At 38.7% G+C, this 19,000-nt stretch overlaps 1 protein-coding gene across 1 annotated transcript in view; it reads right to left on the bottom strand.

Moving 5' to 3' along the window:
• The window catches only part of cdon (cell adhesion associated, oncogene regulated), a 77,986-nt gene extending 60,323 nt beyond the window's left edge, over window positions 1–17,663 (bottom strand). The window contains 1 exon segment of the mRNA NM_001081628.1: window positions 17,522–17,663. The gene's annotated coding sequence lies outside the window, so the exon portion shown is untranslated.
• Between the last annotated feature and the right edge of the window lie 1,337 nt (window positions 17,664–19,000).

The raw sequence follows: 19,000 nt of genomic DNA on the forward strand, positions 1-19,000 counted from the left end.
TCGAGATATCGGGTGTGAGGAGTGACGCTGCATCCCTTGCTATCTCTACAACAGATCTGGCATGACGAGGAAACACAAGCATCATTCCTGTGTTTTATCTCTGTGCCTTTCTTTTGACATCCGCCTAGATGTGCCAGGCTCAGGGCAGAGAGACACTTTGTAGGATATCTGCTGTCCTCCATCTGAGAGAGAGAGAGAGACAGGTAGCTACTACTACATGCAGGTAGGAGAGACAGCCGAGAATTCGAGCAGTCTTAAGCCTTCAATAACAGAGATATAAGTATAGAGAAAGACAGAGTGGGTAGCAAAGTGCCGAGACATGTCTGATGGCAGAAGGGAAGTCCCGTATACCTCAAGAAGATCTCCATCATACAGGCTACATCAAAAGAGAAGATAACAAACTAAAAGCAATAACATACATTAAGTTGACAGACTATTGCTGAACTACTTATGGTATAAACAAGAACGCTTGAGTATGGAACATCCAATGACCATAAATTACAAGCTTTGTAGATAGAACCAGATAGAAACCAGATCAGTCTACTTTAAGTTGATGGGCTCTATTTTGACGGTCCATGCACAGAGCGCAAAACGCAGGGCGCAAACGCTTTCAGGGAGTGTCAGGACGCGTTTCTGCTAATTTAAGGACGGGAAATCTGCCTTGCGCCATGGCGCATGGTCTAAAAGGGTTGAGTTTATTTTCTTAATGAGTTATAGGTGTGTTTTGAGAATAAACCAATTAGAGTCTTATCTCCCATTCCCTTTAAGAGTCAGCTGCGTCACGCCAAGAGCGCATTCGCTATTTACAGGATGCAAAGTAAGTCTAAGTGGAAAAAAATAAGCATTTCACAAGCGAACAGTAAACAGTTAACAGTTTTTTAACAGAAAACTTTTAAACAGAGCATCTACTGCGTGAGAATGAGAGATAAATGATCTACTTTCACTTTCGCTCTTGGATAGGGAAATCTTTAAGCACAGACATCAATTAGCCTATAAATAATTAATTTCGTTTGTTAAGCGCAAAGATTTGTTTCAAAACTATTTCTAAATTCAGTTCTAATTTCTAGCAAACGAATAAATTAACAATAATGACTGTGCGTATTAAGCAGTGTGTAAGCGAGGCGCAACTCTGCGCCGGAGTTTAGACCGGGTTAGTTTTGGTCTAATGAAAAATCTATTATAGTTTCTCAAAATAGCAACGCCCCAGCGGTCCGCCTCAGAACGCCTTCCTTTTTAGACCAGAACGCCTATGAGCATACAAATGAGCGCTAATACATTTGCTATTTAAACAGCGTAGCGCAACGCCTCAAAACGACTCTTGCGCCAAGCTGAAACTACCAAAAGACTACTGCGCCGTGCCTTGCGCCACACTGCGCCAGGTGTATGATAGGGCCCGATGTTTGGAACTCTCAAATTTGACATTTAATGGTCTTTGTAGTGTTATTTTAGTAAATCATTGACAGAGGATTTTCACTGTTTTTACCTGTCTAAGACCAGCCTAGACAAGCATTTATTTCTATGATGGTTGAGGCTAGCTAGCTGTTAGTCAAGCTAGTGTGCAAGTCAATTCAATTCAGGTTTATTTTTATAGCGCTTTTCACAATATAGATTGTGTCAAAGCAGCTTAACATAGTTCTAGTAAAGTACAGATTTCAGAGGTTAAGTTTAGTTTAGTTTAGTTCAGTGTGGTTTAAATTTCACTGCTGAAAGTTCAAAACTGCAGAGCAAATGCAGCGAAGCACAGCTCCACAATTCCCGATCTGAGCAAGCCAGTGGTGACAGTGGCGAGGAAAAAAACTTCACCAATTGATGAAGTAATGGGGAAAAACAATGGACATGACCATTATTCTTCTGGCCAAACTTTCTGTGTAGGGCTGCAGTCTAGGTGCCGGAGGCTGGTGAAGCTGGATGTCCATCGTGGAGAACTGCAGGTGTGAGTATGGCACCGGCGGGAGGTCAGGCTGGCCCACAGGATCAATGCGGGGACTCGTTTGTCACAGAGGTCTTTCAGGAATCAGTCAAGCAAATCATTCTCAAACTTTAGATGGTGAAAATGGTAAAACAATAAAGTTCTTGCTTAACATGTTATGGATCCTGGTTGGAACTTTGGCACTTTCCATCCCAAACTAATTTTGCAGATCAGAAAGTTTATTTTATTGGCATGCATGAATCTTAGACCAGTTTACTACTCCAGAGCCTCCAACTGGTATGGAAGACTTCTACGTGCCTCATTCATTTCTGGTATTGCATTTACAAGTTTGAGTGAAGATTTTATCAAGCCAGAAGAGAAGATACACACACTGAGTGTTTTACAGAGAGGCTTCCAAATAGCTTGATCACAAGCAGTCAAACAAACCCACAGGCAGTTGATGATAATAAATCTATCCTTATCAGTTGTCAGAGCAAAAAACTGTTTTTCTTTTCTATTTCTTCTCCAAGATCAAGGTCATACCTAAGATTTTGCCAAAGTGCAGTGAAGGAAGACCTGATTTCCGTTAAATGTCAATAAGCATCTGTCCTTACAATTAATACGTTCTGCAATATGCTGTCCCAACTACTCCAGCAATTATTTAATGTGCAGAAAGGAGTATCAATGATGAATAAAGGTGCCTCTGATACCATCAAATCTATATGTGGCACATAGCTTACAAAAACACCCTCTTCTTAAATTCTTTGGCACACATTTGAACTAAGACAGATGAAGTATTAGCAGAAAATGACACAGGATGACAGTAGGAAAAATAAACATTCCGACTAGAAACCTACTGACAGGTAGTGTTACATGCATTCCTATGAATGGCAATATTTTGAGAGTCACCTGCCTTCTTCCCAGTTTAATATCATACTGAACAAACATGGAAAAAAGACCCCACAAATAAATTACCAGCATACAAAGCACTAACAACATGAGGGGCTACCATAATAAGAAATATGTAAAAAAAACAGAACGGAAGACACAATTAAACATGGTGAAAAGGTAGAGTGAAAGTCTTTTCTGATAGTCTGATCTGACCCTGTGTAGTGAGATTGATATTCAGTATTTTAAACCTGTCCACACTCGTCCCCCACAAATGCTGACAGAGAAGCTGCTCTCCACACATTCCACAGAGAGAGAGGTGAAGGAAAACAAATATAGCAGTGCATAGGTTACAAAAATAAAAAAGCAAGACAAATATGACAGACGCAAAGAGAGAGGTAGATGTAGTAAGCCCCCCTCCCAACAATAAAAGAAAGACAAGATAAGTGAGACAGGAAGGACAGGAGGCAGATAGTATGAGAAAGAAAAAGCCAGTGGAAAAAAGGGATTCATAGCGAGATGGATGCTTGCCAAACCTCAGCTCATTTCCCCAGATAATGCCTGACAGACAAACTCAAACTGTGTGAACCTTGCTTGTAATCCTCAAAGTCAACTGACAGTACAATGTCTTGACTTGGTGCAATCAGAAAGACCTGGCAATTCAGGAAAGGGAGAAGAGTTAAAGGAGTGGGAACCAAGGCCTGTATGGATGGTAGGACTGGGAATATAACAGGCTACTTTTGGTCCAAATGGCAGGAATGAGGGCAGCTCCAGGCCATGCAGATGGGACTAATGAATGGAAATACTGGGCCTCTGAACTGAGCAGTGATTAAAGGGTGCAGACATTATTAAAGAGAGAGAGGGTGGGGGGGGTGGCTGGGATAGAAATAGTCAGACACATCTGTGAAGTACCTAGCATAAAACTGCACTTCTTTTACCATGAGCAGAGATGAAAATCAAACTACAGTTGTGCCTTATCAGCCGCTATTCAGAATAAAACACAACAGAGGTTAACCATCAACTATAAGCATGTCTGGAGAGGAATTACATCAAAAGTTTGATTCTACTTTCCAGGACTGGCCTTCTCTGCCATAGAACGCAACTTGCCTCTGTTTGCAGGAAATCATATCAGAGTCTACAGAGTGTAGGTGACCTTGGGGTGAGATGCTCGCGAGGTTGACGGGGCACAGCCTGGGTGACCGCAGTGTGGTTAACAGTAAAAGGAAAGATGGGAGAGGAGGAGAGTAGAGAGGAATGAGAACAGAGGCCCCAGGGATCAGACAGTCACTTCTAACAAAGCACTGTTTACCAAGAACACACACATCTCTTTCCCTCCACTCTCATCCCGGGGGGGTTTCAGCAGCAACCCTGTCTACCTCCGCCTCCTTCCCATGAGTGCCAGGCCTCAGACCAGGAAGACTGTGCTAATTCCTGCCCCAGGCAGCTTGGCCTTGGTCACAAACACTCCACACACAGATCGCTCGGTAAGACAGGGTGGGAGGGAGACCCTTAGCCCCAGTACAGTACAGAAGAACCCTCTTAATTAGAGTTTGTTCTGTGGCGTCTTGTTTGCCTGGGAATAGGAGGAGGAGATGGTGTGGAAGGGGAGGTAGTGAGAAAGGAGGGGTGCAGAGGTAAGGGGGCTGTTTCCCAAGGTTTTCAACAACAGGGATTAGGCAGAGGACTGAAACTCAATAGGGTCGTCTCGGACACTGGAAATGGATCTCAGGGTATCCTGCTGCAAAGGGCAGCAGCCAAAACTGTGGCAAAGCAACACGCATAACTAACAACACCCACAGCATTGTGGAAGCTACAGAATATCCTTCCAGCTGAGTTCACAGTTACTCAGAACCCTCGAGGGGACGTTTTCACACAGGAAGGGTAATTCTAATGGAGAGGAGGAATGTTAGAGACAGGAGAGACAGCGGTTCTGTCTGTCCAGAGGGTGTGCTGAGAGACAAAGTTGATAGGCAGGCTTTGCCAAGAGTGTCTGATTCATCAGGCAAGCAGTGGTGGATGAGAGCAAGTCTGTATGTGCGGGGGTTACAGTCAGCAGAGCATTGGGTGACATCTACGATGCATGCTACACACTCAAATTCCAAAACCTTTAACTGGAGAAAAGAGTAACATGTCAGAGCTGTGACCTAGCTGTTTGCACAAGTTCCAGACATATTAAGCTTTGTTGCTTGTGCAGGAAACGCCGGTTTGAATTTGACCTGTTCTTCACTCTGTCCACACTAATAAGTCTTGCAAACATAAAAACAGACTCAAGTTTCTGATAATTCAGTGCTGCATAAAAGTTAGAGGCAGTTAGTGTTTTTCCACCTAATGTCTGCATATCTCTGCTTTCTCTCTCTCTCTGCTTCAGCTCAGATACAGTCCTCCCTCACCCTCCTGGATTCCATCACCTCTCCATCTCTATGGAAACTAAGCTGGACATACAGCTACACAACAGGTCCTGCTTAGTATCCCTACGATAGGTCTTTGGCCTGTGACCAAAAGCCCTCACAGGGCAGGGATATATATCAGAAGCTGCAATTCAAAGCATGCACAAAACAAAAACAAGAAGACAGCAGAACTTGAAATCATCACTTGCAAATAATAAGGACCAGAAACAACGTTTAAACTTTCATGCTACCACAAAAAAAAGATTATAAAACATAAAATTTACACTTAGATACATGCTTCAAACTCACCCAAGATAAATTAATATGGTATCAAGTTTCAAAGTACATCTTCAGTTATTTTTTAACCTGCCTTTTCAAGCATTGGTTTTCACAATTGAAAAATTAGTCTCACAGAACAAAAACAAACAAGTACTAAGAGGCTGTAAAGGCTGAATTATTCGTTTTGAGTGTGTTGAAAACCCCTCAAAAGCATAAGGCCAACTCTCTGCCTTGTATGTTCAAGCTTGAGGGCTCTGAAATAAATATCCACTCCAAACGCCGCCTCTGACTGAATCTATTTAGGTTGTCTAAATGTTTATCTGTCTTGTCTTGCAGTCCTCTGCAAGCCAAGAGGTCATGTTTTCCAGTGCTTCCAAAATAACAAAACAAATTGTGTGGTGTGAGTTCAACAAACATGCTTGTCTGAATTGCTATCACTGGCTTCATGTCAGATTACGTTAACATGTTAAACTTTCAGTCAAGTTCAAGCTTTAGCCATCTGCTGATGGTGTGAGCAGGCTCAAAACAGTAGCATAAGATGATGACAATAATAACCTTCATGCTGTGTTCACACTAGACGCGGAACGCGCGGATAAATCACGCTATTCGCTCGTAAATAGCCGCGTGAACATTTGAGGTTACTCGCTTTATTCGCGCATCAAACCCTGCTTCATTTGCGCGTCAAATTCACTTCAGAACAGACGCGGATTCACATGATGGGCAGGGCTTCTGTCTGCCCGGTGACTCTAGCTTCATAGCAAAATGGCTAACATGGATTTTACGAAGAAAATAACAGTGCTTATGTGCTTTATGAAGACTGAAAAACAGCTTCGATACGTTTAGGGTCGTGTCTGAGTCCACTACATCCTTTAAGAGGTGCATCCAGCTCTGTGAACTCATAAACTCCTCCAGAAATTGAACCTGGATGACGGAGGCTTTCAGCGGTGCTTCTGACTGAGCTAGCCCAGTTTGATGGACTGAACACTGACAACAGGCGATACGTCACAATCACGCCCCCACAAGAGCAAGCTTCTTATTGGCTAACGCAGGACGAATGTCCGCTGAAGTTCAGATTTTCGAACTCAAGTGATTCGCGTGTATAGCGCCATTCGCACCGCGCCATTCCCGCACTTTGCGTCATTCGCACATATCGCGCCGCAGGATGTCTGTTCGCGCGTTTGCATTGACTTAACATGTAAATCACTTGCGCTTGACACGCGTTCTGCGTCTGGTGTGAATGCAGCATAACACTAAGATAACCTTAAAAATTACAAATAATAATGCACCCTGCATTTAGAACATCTCCGATAGACCTTTCCACCGCAGGATCTACTAGTAGTGGCTCATTGGTTTTAACAGCTGGGGAACATTTATAAAAGGCCTCATTCAAAGCGCCATTGGATGAGGTTTTACGGACACAGACCAGGATGCTTGTCTGTCCCACAATCATAAATATTATGCATCTCCCATCCTGTATCTTAATCTAATCTGGGCCGTTCTAAAGAGATGGGTCAGAGGCATAACAATGCAGGGCCTTCTTCGGGCTAACCCCTGTAATTAATTCCTGTTTCCTGAAGCAGTTGAAAAAGACTCTATAAATGACCATTTAACTTCGTTCCCCAGAGGGGCTGCCTCTTCCCGCATTGCGAAGCTCAAAATGGCACTTGCAACCACAGGCCTCACAGCAGTAGTACCCACAGTGCCTCAGGCTCTGATCCGCCAGTTGTGCAGCCCTTCCACACAAACAGTCTGTTTGTCAGGAGCAAGGGGGAGCCAGTCGTGGCCACTTTTGCCTTAATATAGTCCTGCTGATCTGTTGCCTGGCTTGGGCATTGGGCTGCAGAGAAAACCCATGTCAGATGTCGCCTTTGAGCTGCAGCATTTGAAATAGAAAGCTGTGGTGTAGCTGGGCTGGTACTAAACAAGTAGAAAAAGAAAAAAAAACATACAAGAGGAGTGGCTGCTCTCAGGGCTGGACAGAGAACAGGATCTGGTGAAGAAGAGTCAGCACAGGAACTCTCCGAGAAATGAATCTTAAAAAACAGGAAGGTGCCGAGGATGCAGAAAACCCTCCTACATTCTGCACAAGGTCAGGCTTTGCTTTACTTTTTTATAATGTGGGAACTGTCAGCAGTGAGTAAAGTTCAAAAGTTCACCACAAACATGGCCCCAGGGAAAGCAATGTGCTCTAATTGTCCCACATATTGCAAAAACGTCAGTGGGGGAAGGGGGTATTTTTTTAAATAATTAAATATTTAATGATAATGTAAGTATACTCCTTCTTAGGTCACAAATCTGCAGTGTGACACAAAGAAAAACATAACTTCTTTAAACGACAATCCCCATCACAAGAAATTAATTAATTTACATATTACATAGCTATTACATAGCTAGCTCTCTGTAACTTTGACATTGTCGCCCACTAAAGCTTTGCAATGCTGTGTGTGGTAAGCACCTGGATGGGAGACCACATGGGAACACTAGGTTGCTAGGAAGTGGTGTTAGTTAGACCAGCAGGTACCGCTCAACCTGCGATCTGTGTGGGTCCTAACGCCCCTTGCATTTTAATGGGGACTCTATACTACTCAGTGGCATCTTTCAAATTAGATGTGAAGCCGAGGTCCTGACTCTCTGTGGTCGTTAAAAATCCCAGGATGTCCCTATAGTAGGGGTTTAAGCCAGGCATCCTGGCCAAATTTGCCCATTGGCCTCTGTCCATCATGGCTTCCTAACCATCTCCATATCATAATTGGCTTTGAATCCTCTCCACCAATCAGCTGGTGTGTGTGGTGTGGAGTCTGGCAATATGGCTGCTGTCGGGTCATCCAGATGGATGCTGCACACTAGTGGGGGATGAGGAGATTCCCCCTCAAAAATGTGTAAAGCACTTTGAGTGTCCATAAAAGCTTATATAAATATAAGGAATTTTTATATTATAAAACAGCTTTGGTACACTCGACTGTACCTAACTTTTACCTCCTATGGTCTTGATAAAACCTGCAATAGTTTTTGGAGAAATGTGTAATGAAAAAGCAAAAGAGGAAAATATTTCTATATCTGGCTAATAAATATGTCAGAAGCATAACTTTAGGGTTTAGTGTGACAATTAATTTAGCTTAAAATCTAAGGAGTAGATTTTAAGGATGCGTCTATAATTTAGTTCAACTCCAAGGACATTAAAAGTATGATGGGTTATAAATCACGAGCACTTATTGTTGCCTCAGACCAGTGGGAGATGACCTTGGCGTCTAGTGAATTCCATTGTATTAGGATCATCTATTCAGAGTAATATTTACTACAATCTGTTGAGCGAGAAGCAAAACCTGTGTGATGTACCATTCACCCAATGTACATAGCTGCTGGACGCTATCCATCACCACCACCAGGGCCCTAAAGCACAGCAAAGCTTTGGCAGCCAGCCGTAATCCCTCTCCAGTTCCTACGGCACTCCAGAAGGACGACGGCTGTCAGCTAACCCGAACTAATGAGACCTGCACTTCAGGGATTAAAGTCAATTATTCCGGGTGGTGGACCAACTCATTATCAGTGCAGTTATGGTATGTGTGATGTGCCATCCTGAAGTCTTCCAGCTCTATGAAACATTCTTTATCTCGTTGGAAGTCGGATGTCATGGTCCCAATTAAAATGACCCGCAAATCTGTTTGGTGGTTTCTCTAATCAGAATGGGGCTGATTAAGCATGCAGAGAAATGGTACGCTTGCCACACTGCGTGACCACATCTGTATTTTCCGCACGGAATTAGGGAACCAACATATATTTTCCGTGTATTAAAAATTAAGCAACAGAGAGGTTGCAAAAGATGAAATACTGTATATATATAAAGTTAGATCACAATATACATTTATTTAGCGATTATTGCACACTCCCCTATGTAAACATAGTTTAATCCAAATAACCACCTATGTTCAACAGCTAATCTAGGAATGATGTTGGGAGCAAAGATTATAGCCCCAAGCTAAATCAACCACACTACCCTACAAAATCACTCTTATCCCTCCCTGTCCAGGGTGGGGGTAAAACGAAGAGCTGCCCAACATCTGTTGGGCAATCGAGGCAGGGCAGTGAATGACTCCATAAATATACCCAGAGTGCCTCCTCATTGACTCTCCAACTTTCTCTCATTCGCTCAAGTCTCCCACGCTAACACGCCCAGACTGCAGCTCAAAGCTACTAAAACATATTCATCACTCATTTTTAATGTGCATTTACATTCTATCCTGCCCGCAGCCCAAACACACACGGATGGAATTAAAAAAAAAACAGCAGAAAACGTCATCTCGATTGCTCAATCCACTTTTACTTGCCTGTCTCTTCCGCCCGGAATGATCTCCCACAACAAGCATAGTCCTCACTCGCGAGACAGGGTTTGTGCTTGGCCATGTATTGATTCGAAGTTGCATTTCCAGCCCACAAACTGCGACAAACTACAACAGACCACCAAAACGACTGGAAAGGCCATCACTGGGTCCGAATCATTACACATGCTTACATTCAAATTGGCCACTTAGCATACCTTTTCAACAGCCCCATGTGTTTATCATTACCCAGAACCCTCTAAACGGCCAAACATTATTCTAGCGCTCTAAATAGAACTGCAGCGTTTAGCTCCAGTCTGTACTGGATAACCGATGCCCTGCTAATGATTTAGAAATGCTTGTAATTAGCGCAAGAACACTGATGGGTCATGACTTTGCAATCACAAAATGTCATCGAGTCATTTCATTAAGGATCTTGATCGAAACATGAAAGAAACTAAATCGCAAAAGCACTTGAAGATCAGTACCTCTCTGTCTAGCAAGTTATGCAAAAAGATGACCTTAGAATCTTGGGTAACACTTTAGTTTACGTACCAATTCCTACTGCTAACAATATTCAAAACTATAACAATGTTTTGAGTTAAAATCAACGTCAAATAAGTGAACATTCATTCATTCATTAATTTTCTTTTTGGCTTAGTCCCTTATTAGGGGTCACCACAGAGGAATGAACTGCCAATTTATCTAGCATATGTTTTATGCAGCGGATTCCCTTCTAGCTGCAACCCATCACTAGGAAACACCCATACACACTCAATCACAATTACATACCCAATCACATAGAGTACGGCCAATTTAGCTTACCCAATTAACTTGTACTGCATGTCTTTGGACTGTGGGGGAAAACCGGAGCACCAGGAGGAAACAAGTGCCAACATGGGGAGAACATGCAAACTCCACACAGAAATGCCAACTGATCCAGCCATGCTCGAACCGGAGACCTACTTGCTGTGAGGCAATCATGTTACCCGATCGTCACAATATTTTCAGAGTTAAATTAACACTCTTGAGAGAGTTACCTGTACCACACTGTAAATGAGTTATATTTACACTGTATAGAGTTAAAAAAATAACTCTGGTCTACTCTCCTGGGAGTTGATTGTTCTCCGACTCTAGTGTAAAAAGTGAAAATTCAACACTTTAACAGAGAGAATTTAACTCTAGTCTACCTAGTAAACATTATAATTCTCCCGATTGATAGTTACTTACATAGGACAATTCTCCAAGAATGAAAAAAAGACAGAAAAATAAAATCACAATTATGTTATTAATCATTTTTATCAACAAAAAGATATTAACACTGGACAGCCATCATCACAAACTTACACTTTTTTACAAATTAACACTTTTTAAGACTTTAAAAATGGCATGACTTTCATGTTCTATTAAGGTGTTGGGTCAAGTGAATGTTGGAAATAACACCATCAAGTGTTGAATACCTGTAACTCTTTGATTTTACACTGGATCAAAGCAGCTTTGGACTCTCATTAATTAATTCGTTTCTTTTCGGCTTGGTCCCTTTATTAATTTGGGGTCACTACAGCGGAATGAACCGCCAACTTATCCGGCATATGTTTTACACAGCAGATGCCTTTCCAGCCGCAACCCATCTCTGGGTAACATCCATACAAACTCATTGACAATACGGACAATTTTCCCTACCCAATTCACCTCAGTCTTTGGACTGTGCCGGAGCACCCGGAGGAAACCCTTGCGAACATGGGGAGAACATGCAAACTCCACACAGAAACGCCAACTGACCCAGCCAAGACTCGAACCAGCAACCTTCTTGCTGTGAGGTGACAGCACCACCTACTACGCCACTGCGTTGCCAGCTTTGGACTCTGATTGTGTTCATTTATCAAAATCTAACTCTGTAATTTTAACACTTTACACTTTACTAAATTGGGTAAGCAAAATTTTCCATAGTGTATGTGTGTGAATGAGTGTTAGGTTGCAGCTGGAAGGCCATCTGCTGTAAAACATATGCCGGATAAGTTGGCAGTTCATTCCGCTGTGGCGACCACAGATTAATAAAGGGACTAAGCCTTTACCTAAATGAGAGTAAACTCATTGCCTTATAATTATTAAGGTTAGGTTAATACGTTTACTGACTTTATTTAAGTAAAATCAACTTGTTGCTTTAAAAGCAACAGGTTTACTCACTTTTTTTAAAGTAAAGTATCTAATTGCTTTTTACAGTATACGCAATACCTAAACCCATCGACTTCCTTAATATTAAAAAGCAGCGCATTAATACTTTTCTGATCTGAAAGTCTTAGTTAATGGTTTGTTAATATAGCAGGAATTATACCTTACAATAAAGAGTGACCGAAACATGTTTTCATTCAACTAAAGGATATGAAGAGGAAATTAATATCTGTCCTCCTCCTCCAGTACAAAATACAGCCTGAGTATGGGTTTTCTCAGGGTGCCCACCTGGAGACCGAAAATATTCAGGGTACTTCTTTCTGGAACGTCGCTTTTTCTCGATTCTAAGTGCAGCCCCTATGTAAGGAAAGTCTTTTTGAAACACTGGATGCATACGGGCATCATTACATCCGACTAGCAGAAAAAAGCGGAGATCTCATCTGAGATGTGGGAGCTTAATAACCACTATAAGTAAAAGCATCAAAGGAAGATGGCCCAGAAAACCTTACTTTTTATTACTAAAAACTTACCAAAAAAAGTGGGATGGTGAAAACGTCATCATGAAAGTTTGTATAAAGATCAATTCCAACTATTTAACTTTGAAAATAGCACTAAAATGACACTAAATAGAAATAAATAATAGAATACTCTTTATTTTTCTGTGATATATATTGTGATATGCATAGTTTCACAAGATTGCTTGAATAGCTCAATTTGATGGTTTTTTGGGGAGTCTAACTAGTGTTCAAGAAATCGAATCATCTCAATCATGTTTTGTCTTGTTTCTATTCCATCTAAAATAAAACCTAAAAAATAAATCTAAAAAAAATAAATAAATAAAATCAAATTCAGGAGAAATAAAGCAAAATTAAGAGTTTTTCCTTAAAACAAGCTAACTTATCTGCTAGTGGAGTAAAATAATCTTGTTTTTGCTTTAAAACATACAAATAAATTTAAAAGCGCTATATAAATTAATTGTTATATTATAAATATATGGTTTTTTGGGGAAGTCTAACAGTGTTGAGGTACAGAAATTGAATCATCTCTATCATGCTTGTCTTGTTTCTAGTCCACATATCTAAAAAAAAAAAAATCTAACAAGCAAAATTATCTGCCAGTGGAGTAAAAAAATCTTGTTTTTGCTTTAAAAAGTACATATAAATTTAAAAACGATATGAATACAGTTTCACAAGATAGCTTGAATAGCACTATAGACGTTTTCTGGGGAGTTTAAGTGTTCAGGTACAGAAATTAAATCCTTTCAATGCAAAAATGCTTTTTTTACTTTGTTTTGTCTTGTTTCAAGTCCAAATATCTATAAAAAAAAAAAAAAAAAAACATCTAAAAAAGATCAAGTAAGAATACTGTTTTGTTTTAAATCCAGTAGAAATAAGGCACAATTAAAAGTTTTTCCTTATTGGAGTAATGGAGTAAAATAATCGTGTTTTTGATTTAAAATGAAGTGAGAATCTAAGTGAGAAAATCTTATATTAATTCTATATAAATAAAGTAATTAAATAAATTCTTTAGCTGCTGGTCAACAATAATTCAGACTCAACATTGCATATCTAGTGATGTGACTACTGCAAATCCACACATACCATATTGATGCTAAAACAATATTGTGCAGCTCTTGAATACACACAAATATACAGTTGAAGTCAGAATTATTAGCCCCCTTTTGATTTTGTTTTCGTTTTTAAATATTTCCCAAATTATGTTTAACAGAGCAAAAAAATGTTCACAGTAGGCTATGTCTGATAAAGTTTTATTTCGGCTAGAATAAAAGCAGTTTTTAATTTTTTTAAAAACATTTTAAGGTCAAAATTATTAGCCCCCTTAAGCGATATATTTTTTCTATCGTCTACAAAACAAACTTTCGTTATTCAATAACTTGCCTAATTACCCTAACCAGCCAAGTTAGCCTAATTAACCTAGTCAAGCCTTTAAATGTCACTTTAAGCTGTATAGAAGTGTCTTAGAACATATCTAGTAAAATATTATGTACTGTCATCTTGACAAAGATAAAATAAATCAGTTTCTAGAAATTAGTTTCTCTCCGTTAAACAGAAATTGGGGGAAAAAATAAACAGGGGGCTTATAATTCTGACTTTAAATGTATATTTTAAAAAAAGGTTTAAGACAAGTCTTAATAAAGATCAACAAATGCAGCGACTGCAAAACTGAATAAGTTATTTCACACACAAACATACAGACCCACATACAGAGTCAGTGAGACAACTTAACATGAATAAACTGATTATTTAAATTAACTTCCAATGCTAAACATCACATTTAATCATTAGTTACAATTATTATGACATCAGTCTACTCTAAAACTATGTGTGCAGTGCAAAATAACTCATGTTTTGAAAACATTACAGCTACTGTCAAGATACTGAAACATTACGTTTCTACTCGTCTGCTAACTCTGATATCACTTAAGGCTAAAAATTCTTCTGAAGAAGGGGAGTAATACACACTCAACATGGCACTTGAAAACCAAACCAAAAATACAACCGAAAGAGCAAAACTGAAAACTTTAACCACAGCAGAACATTTTAAGCACAACCCCAGTTGTGCATCTCCAATATTACTGCGGTTATGAACTCTAAACATTGTTTTATCTGTAACCAACCAGTGCGACAGGAAACAAATTAGACAGCTCCAACTGCGCAAAGCAAGACTTTGTTGTGTAGTGATTACGATTCGACGATAAGCATACGTTTATCCCATCAGCACTGTTGTTTATTCTAAAACGATCATCAAAAAATGAGAGCCAACAGGTGGATTATACGTGACCGAGTTGAACATTCCAGCCCAGACAAAAATAAGACATGATGATAAAAGTTGACACTGCTGTCCTACAGTAGCTCATCCTCTATGTCTTTCACACATCCCATAAAAAAACCACAACATAACTGCATAGCAATCTCCAGCTAAATGCATGGTTTGGTAAAAAGCTGTGAATGTGCTGAAAAATTAAAACGTTCATTCATTACACTTGCCTTTTCCTGGAAATCACTTTTTAAAACCTTTTTTTTTTTATTGTGCTGGTATCTTGAGACGATCTTTCAGTCTCTCCCGAGCAGAAAAGCATGAGGGCTTTGTTACCCAGCAGTCATGTTGTCCTAACCTCTCTGATCGCACAAAAGCCACTCACATGCCACATGTAGGCATCCATTTACGCCTCTTTAGAAGCGGAACATCAAAAGAGTCATTACGCCCACGGGAGGAACAATACACAGATACAAAACTCTATCAGCTCGTGGGATCATAAACATCAGTATACAAATAAGCAACACAAAAAAGTAATCATCTCCAAAAGCATATAGAGTTAACAAGAATGCATGCAATATAGAAGAAATCGTCAACCAAAATTAAATATATTCTGAAGAATTCTTGAGTATTTTGAGATGTTTAACATGCAAATGGGTTTATTTAAATTCTAAGACTTATTAACTCTTGGGATATATATTTAAATAATTGAAATAATATACAAATATGAGTTTTTGTCACTGAAAAAATGATTCAGAGATGATTCTTGGACTTACAAACAATTTTAAGTCAAGTGGCTGTAAAGAATTTATTTGGGCTGCGTTTAAACGAATAAATTAAGCACTGCTAACTTAATTTGTTTGTTTAAATTCATCCCAAATAAATTGTTTGCAACAATTCTAAGACATTTTTGTCAGTCTATGTTTGAAAACACGAATCAGTGCATTTAAAGTGCAAGTGATGTTTGTTCAAACTACTTATTCAAAATAAGGTAAAACAACACAATTTTTGGGTTTTTTGGGGGGCGACCTAATTATTTTATGTTCAATCCACTTAAATGTGTAAAAACTAAGTTAACTTAATTGCTTTATGTTGTCCAAATACAAAACTTAGCAATTTTACAGTGTATTTAAAATAAAATAAGCATGTCTATCAAATGTGGCTAAGGCTAAATCTAAACCTTTTATCTCTAAATACTAATAACTAGTGTGTAATAATGAGATCAAATGCTCATTTTAGATCATTTAAAATGCAACATTAAAACCTTCATTGCATTCAATGTTCTATTTTTGTTATAACTTTAATTATTTCTAGAACTATTTAATTTCCAGTAGAAAAAAAATGAAAAGAAACTCTTCTGTCTCACAGGTATCTCATTTCAAAGAGCTGAGTGTTTGGGGTCTCGCTAACACATATTGTCGGGTTTGTTTTCATCACAAAAAAATGTCTATAATCAAGTTCCAACAGCGCTAAAGTAATCATCATCACTTCATCTTAATAAACACATACGATTAAAAATCCATGGGGTGGATGTCAACTAAGACACTTCAAATGAGTGCTACTAAAATGAATATTATGTTTTGACTGATTATTTAATCTGTTGTCTTTGCATTCAACACCTAAATTTACTATAGGAGCTTACGATCACACTAACAACACAAAACACTCTCAATTTTAAATAGTTTAATCTTTATATGTTTTCTGACATGACTCTATAAGCCCCTTAGGCCAACAAGAACATCATGTTTTGTTCTTAGGGTTAGATTTATGATTAAAAACACTGTCAGGAAAAATGAACAATACATCAAATCCACTCAGAAAAAAAGTGTAATGGCTTTTTTTTTATAAGGCTGATTTTTATTTTTTTTTATGCTAACCACTTTTTTTATGTTTTATACTGTAGAAACTTTTATTCAGCACACTTTTACACTCCAAGGAAAATTATCACATATTATACACTTACTCTGTAAAACTTCACCCTGAAGCCTACACTCTATATATATATATATATATATATATATATATATATATATATATATATATATATATATATATATATATATATATATATATATTCGCCCCCTCAAACTTATTTAAAATGAGCTGAAATAACATAATTCTTGAGATTTCATAGGGACAACTTAATTTTTTATGTTCAAGCCACATAAATTTGTTAAAAGTGTCAAGTTATCAATTTGTGCTGGGACAACGTGAATGAATTGTGTGGAACCCTGCATTTTTTAGTGTAGTTTCTACACTTCAAACACTTTAAAACTAATGAAAAGTCAACTTTCTGCAATAAAAAAAACTTTGATAAACTTTTTTTCCATAAACTGATACACTAAAAATCGTTAAAACATTATAAAATAACATTATAAATATATTTAAAGTCGTTAAACTCTACACACTTCTCTTATTACGCCCTGTAACAATCGAAATGTTTTGATTTGTTTATATATTTTTGGGAGGAAAGTTATTGTTTTATGCAAGCAAAACAAAACTATTCATTTGTTTACACCTTACATTTTGACATTTAGACGAGTTACAAGTAAGTAGAGTAAATTACAACCCTCAAATCTAAAAGTTCTGCTCACTTCAGTATGACGGTACAACGATTTCCATACATTCCAGAACAAAACAAAAGTGATTTACACTTTCTCCTCAGCTATGGTGTTTGCAGACCGCTGCGTCTCGCGAAGAATAAATAAAGAGAATACATGAACTCTTCACACTGTTCAGCGGAAGAATCTCTTCCCTTGGCATGTCTGCGAACACTCTCCGAAGTTTCTTACCTTTCACAGGAGGGCAAAAGCTGCGGGCAGCCGGACACACTAGCAGCGAAACACATTCTCCCGATGGCAGATCCGTACGGGGCCCTCCATTAGACGCGGGCTCAAAGTGCAAAACAACGGGGAAAAGAGGAAAGATATGCCGCTTTGCTCGCTCTCTGTTCCAGGCGCGCAGACGCGTGAACGCCGCGGAGTCAAAGTACGTACTCAAGCCTTCAGTTCCCCGTGAAGTTCGTAGTAAGTGAACCCTACTCGTCTAACTGTTTCACTCAGTCTTTTTTTCCCTGCACACGTTCACTCTCTCTCTCTCTCCCACACACACACACTCTCTCTCTCTCTCTCTCTCTCTCTCTCTCTCTCTCTCTCTCTCTCTCTCTCTCTCTCTCTCTCTCTCTCTCTCTCTCTACTACTACTACTGTCTTTTTCTACACACTCGGAGAGAGAGAGAGGATCATATTGCTCAGCAGCTCGTCAGAGCAGGAATGTTCCAGCCTTTCAGCAGCAGGGCAGAGCTTCAGTATGCAGGGGGTTGCCCTACTGACTGTGTGCGTGTGTGTGTGTGTGTATGTGTGTGTGTGTATGAATGAATATTACCAACATGCCAGCCGCCTGCACCCCTATCACCCCAATCATTCTGTTTTTGTACCTGACTCAAATTATGTTCACATCAGTATGGATTTAGTTACACTCATCTATCTATCTATCTATCTATCTATCTATCTATCTATCTATCTATCTATCTATCTATCTATCTATCTATCTATCTATCTATCTATCTATCTATCTATCTATCTATATAATCTATTTATCCCTGTAAAATTGATTAGTTGATCTTACTTAAAAAAGAAAGTAATCGCATATAATTAAGTAAACAAACTATGCATACTTATAACAGTTAAATGAAGTAAATTGGTTTACTGGCTTTTAAACTAACTTTAAAGTGAATTTTAAGTAAAATCTATCTATCTATCTATCTATCTATCTATCTATCTATCTATCTATCTATCTATCTATCTACACTGTAAAACTGTAAAAGTGATTAGTTGATTACTTAAAAAAAGAAAGTAAACTTGTTGCCTTATAAATAAATAAAAAATCAAAGAAATCCAAATAATGTATTTGTATTTATCATGTTTCAATTTTAAAGTTTACCAATACATTTTTTAAATCTTGTATGCTTAATATAATTCGAATCATTAGTTTGTGCATTGTTTTGCATAAATAGTCATTATTTATAACTATGTACCAATTATTATAATTACACTATAATGAATTATAAGACCTTACTCTTATCACACTGTAAAAAGTCAATTATGATAGATAGATAGATAGATAGATAGACAGACAGACAGACAGACAGACATATAGATATATAGATAGACAGACAGACAGACAGACAGATAGATAGATAGATAGATAGACAGATAGATAGATAGATAGATAGATCAAGCATATAAATCAACAAAACTCCATGAGTGCATT

The sequence above is a fragment of the Danio rerio genome, chromosome 18, assembly GCF_052040795.2.
Source record: "Danio rerio strain M-AB ecotype USA chromosome 18, GRCz13ab, whole genome shotgun sequence".
Taxonomy (NCBI): Eukaryota; Metazoa; Chordata; class Actinopteri; order Cypriniformes; family Danionidae; genus Danio; species Danio rerio.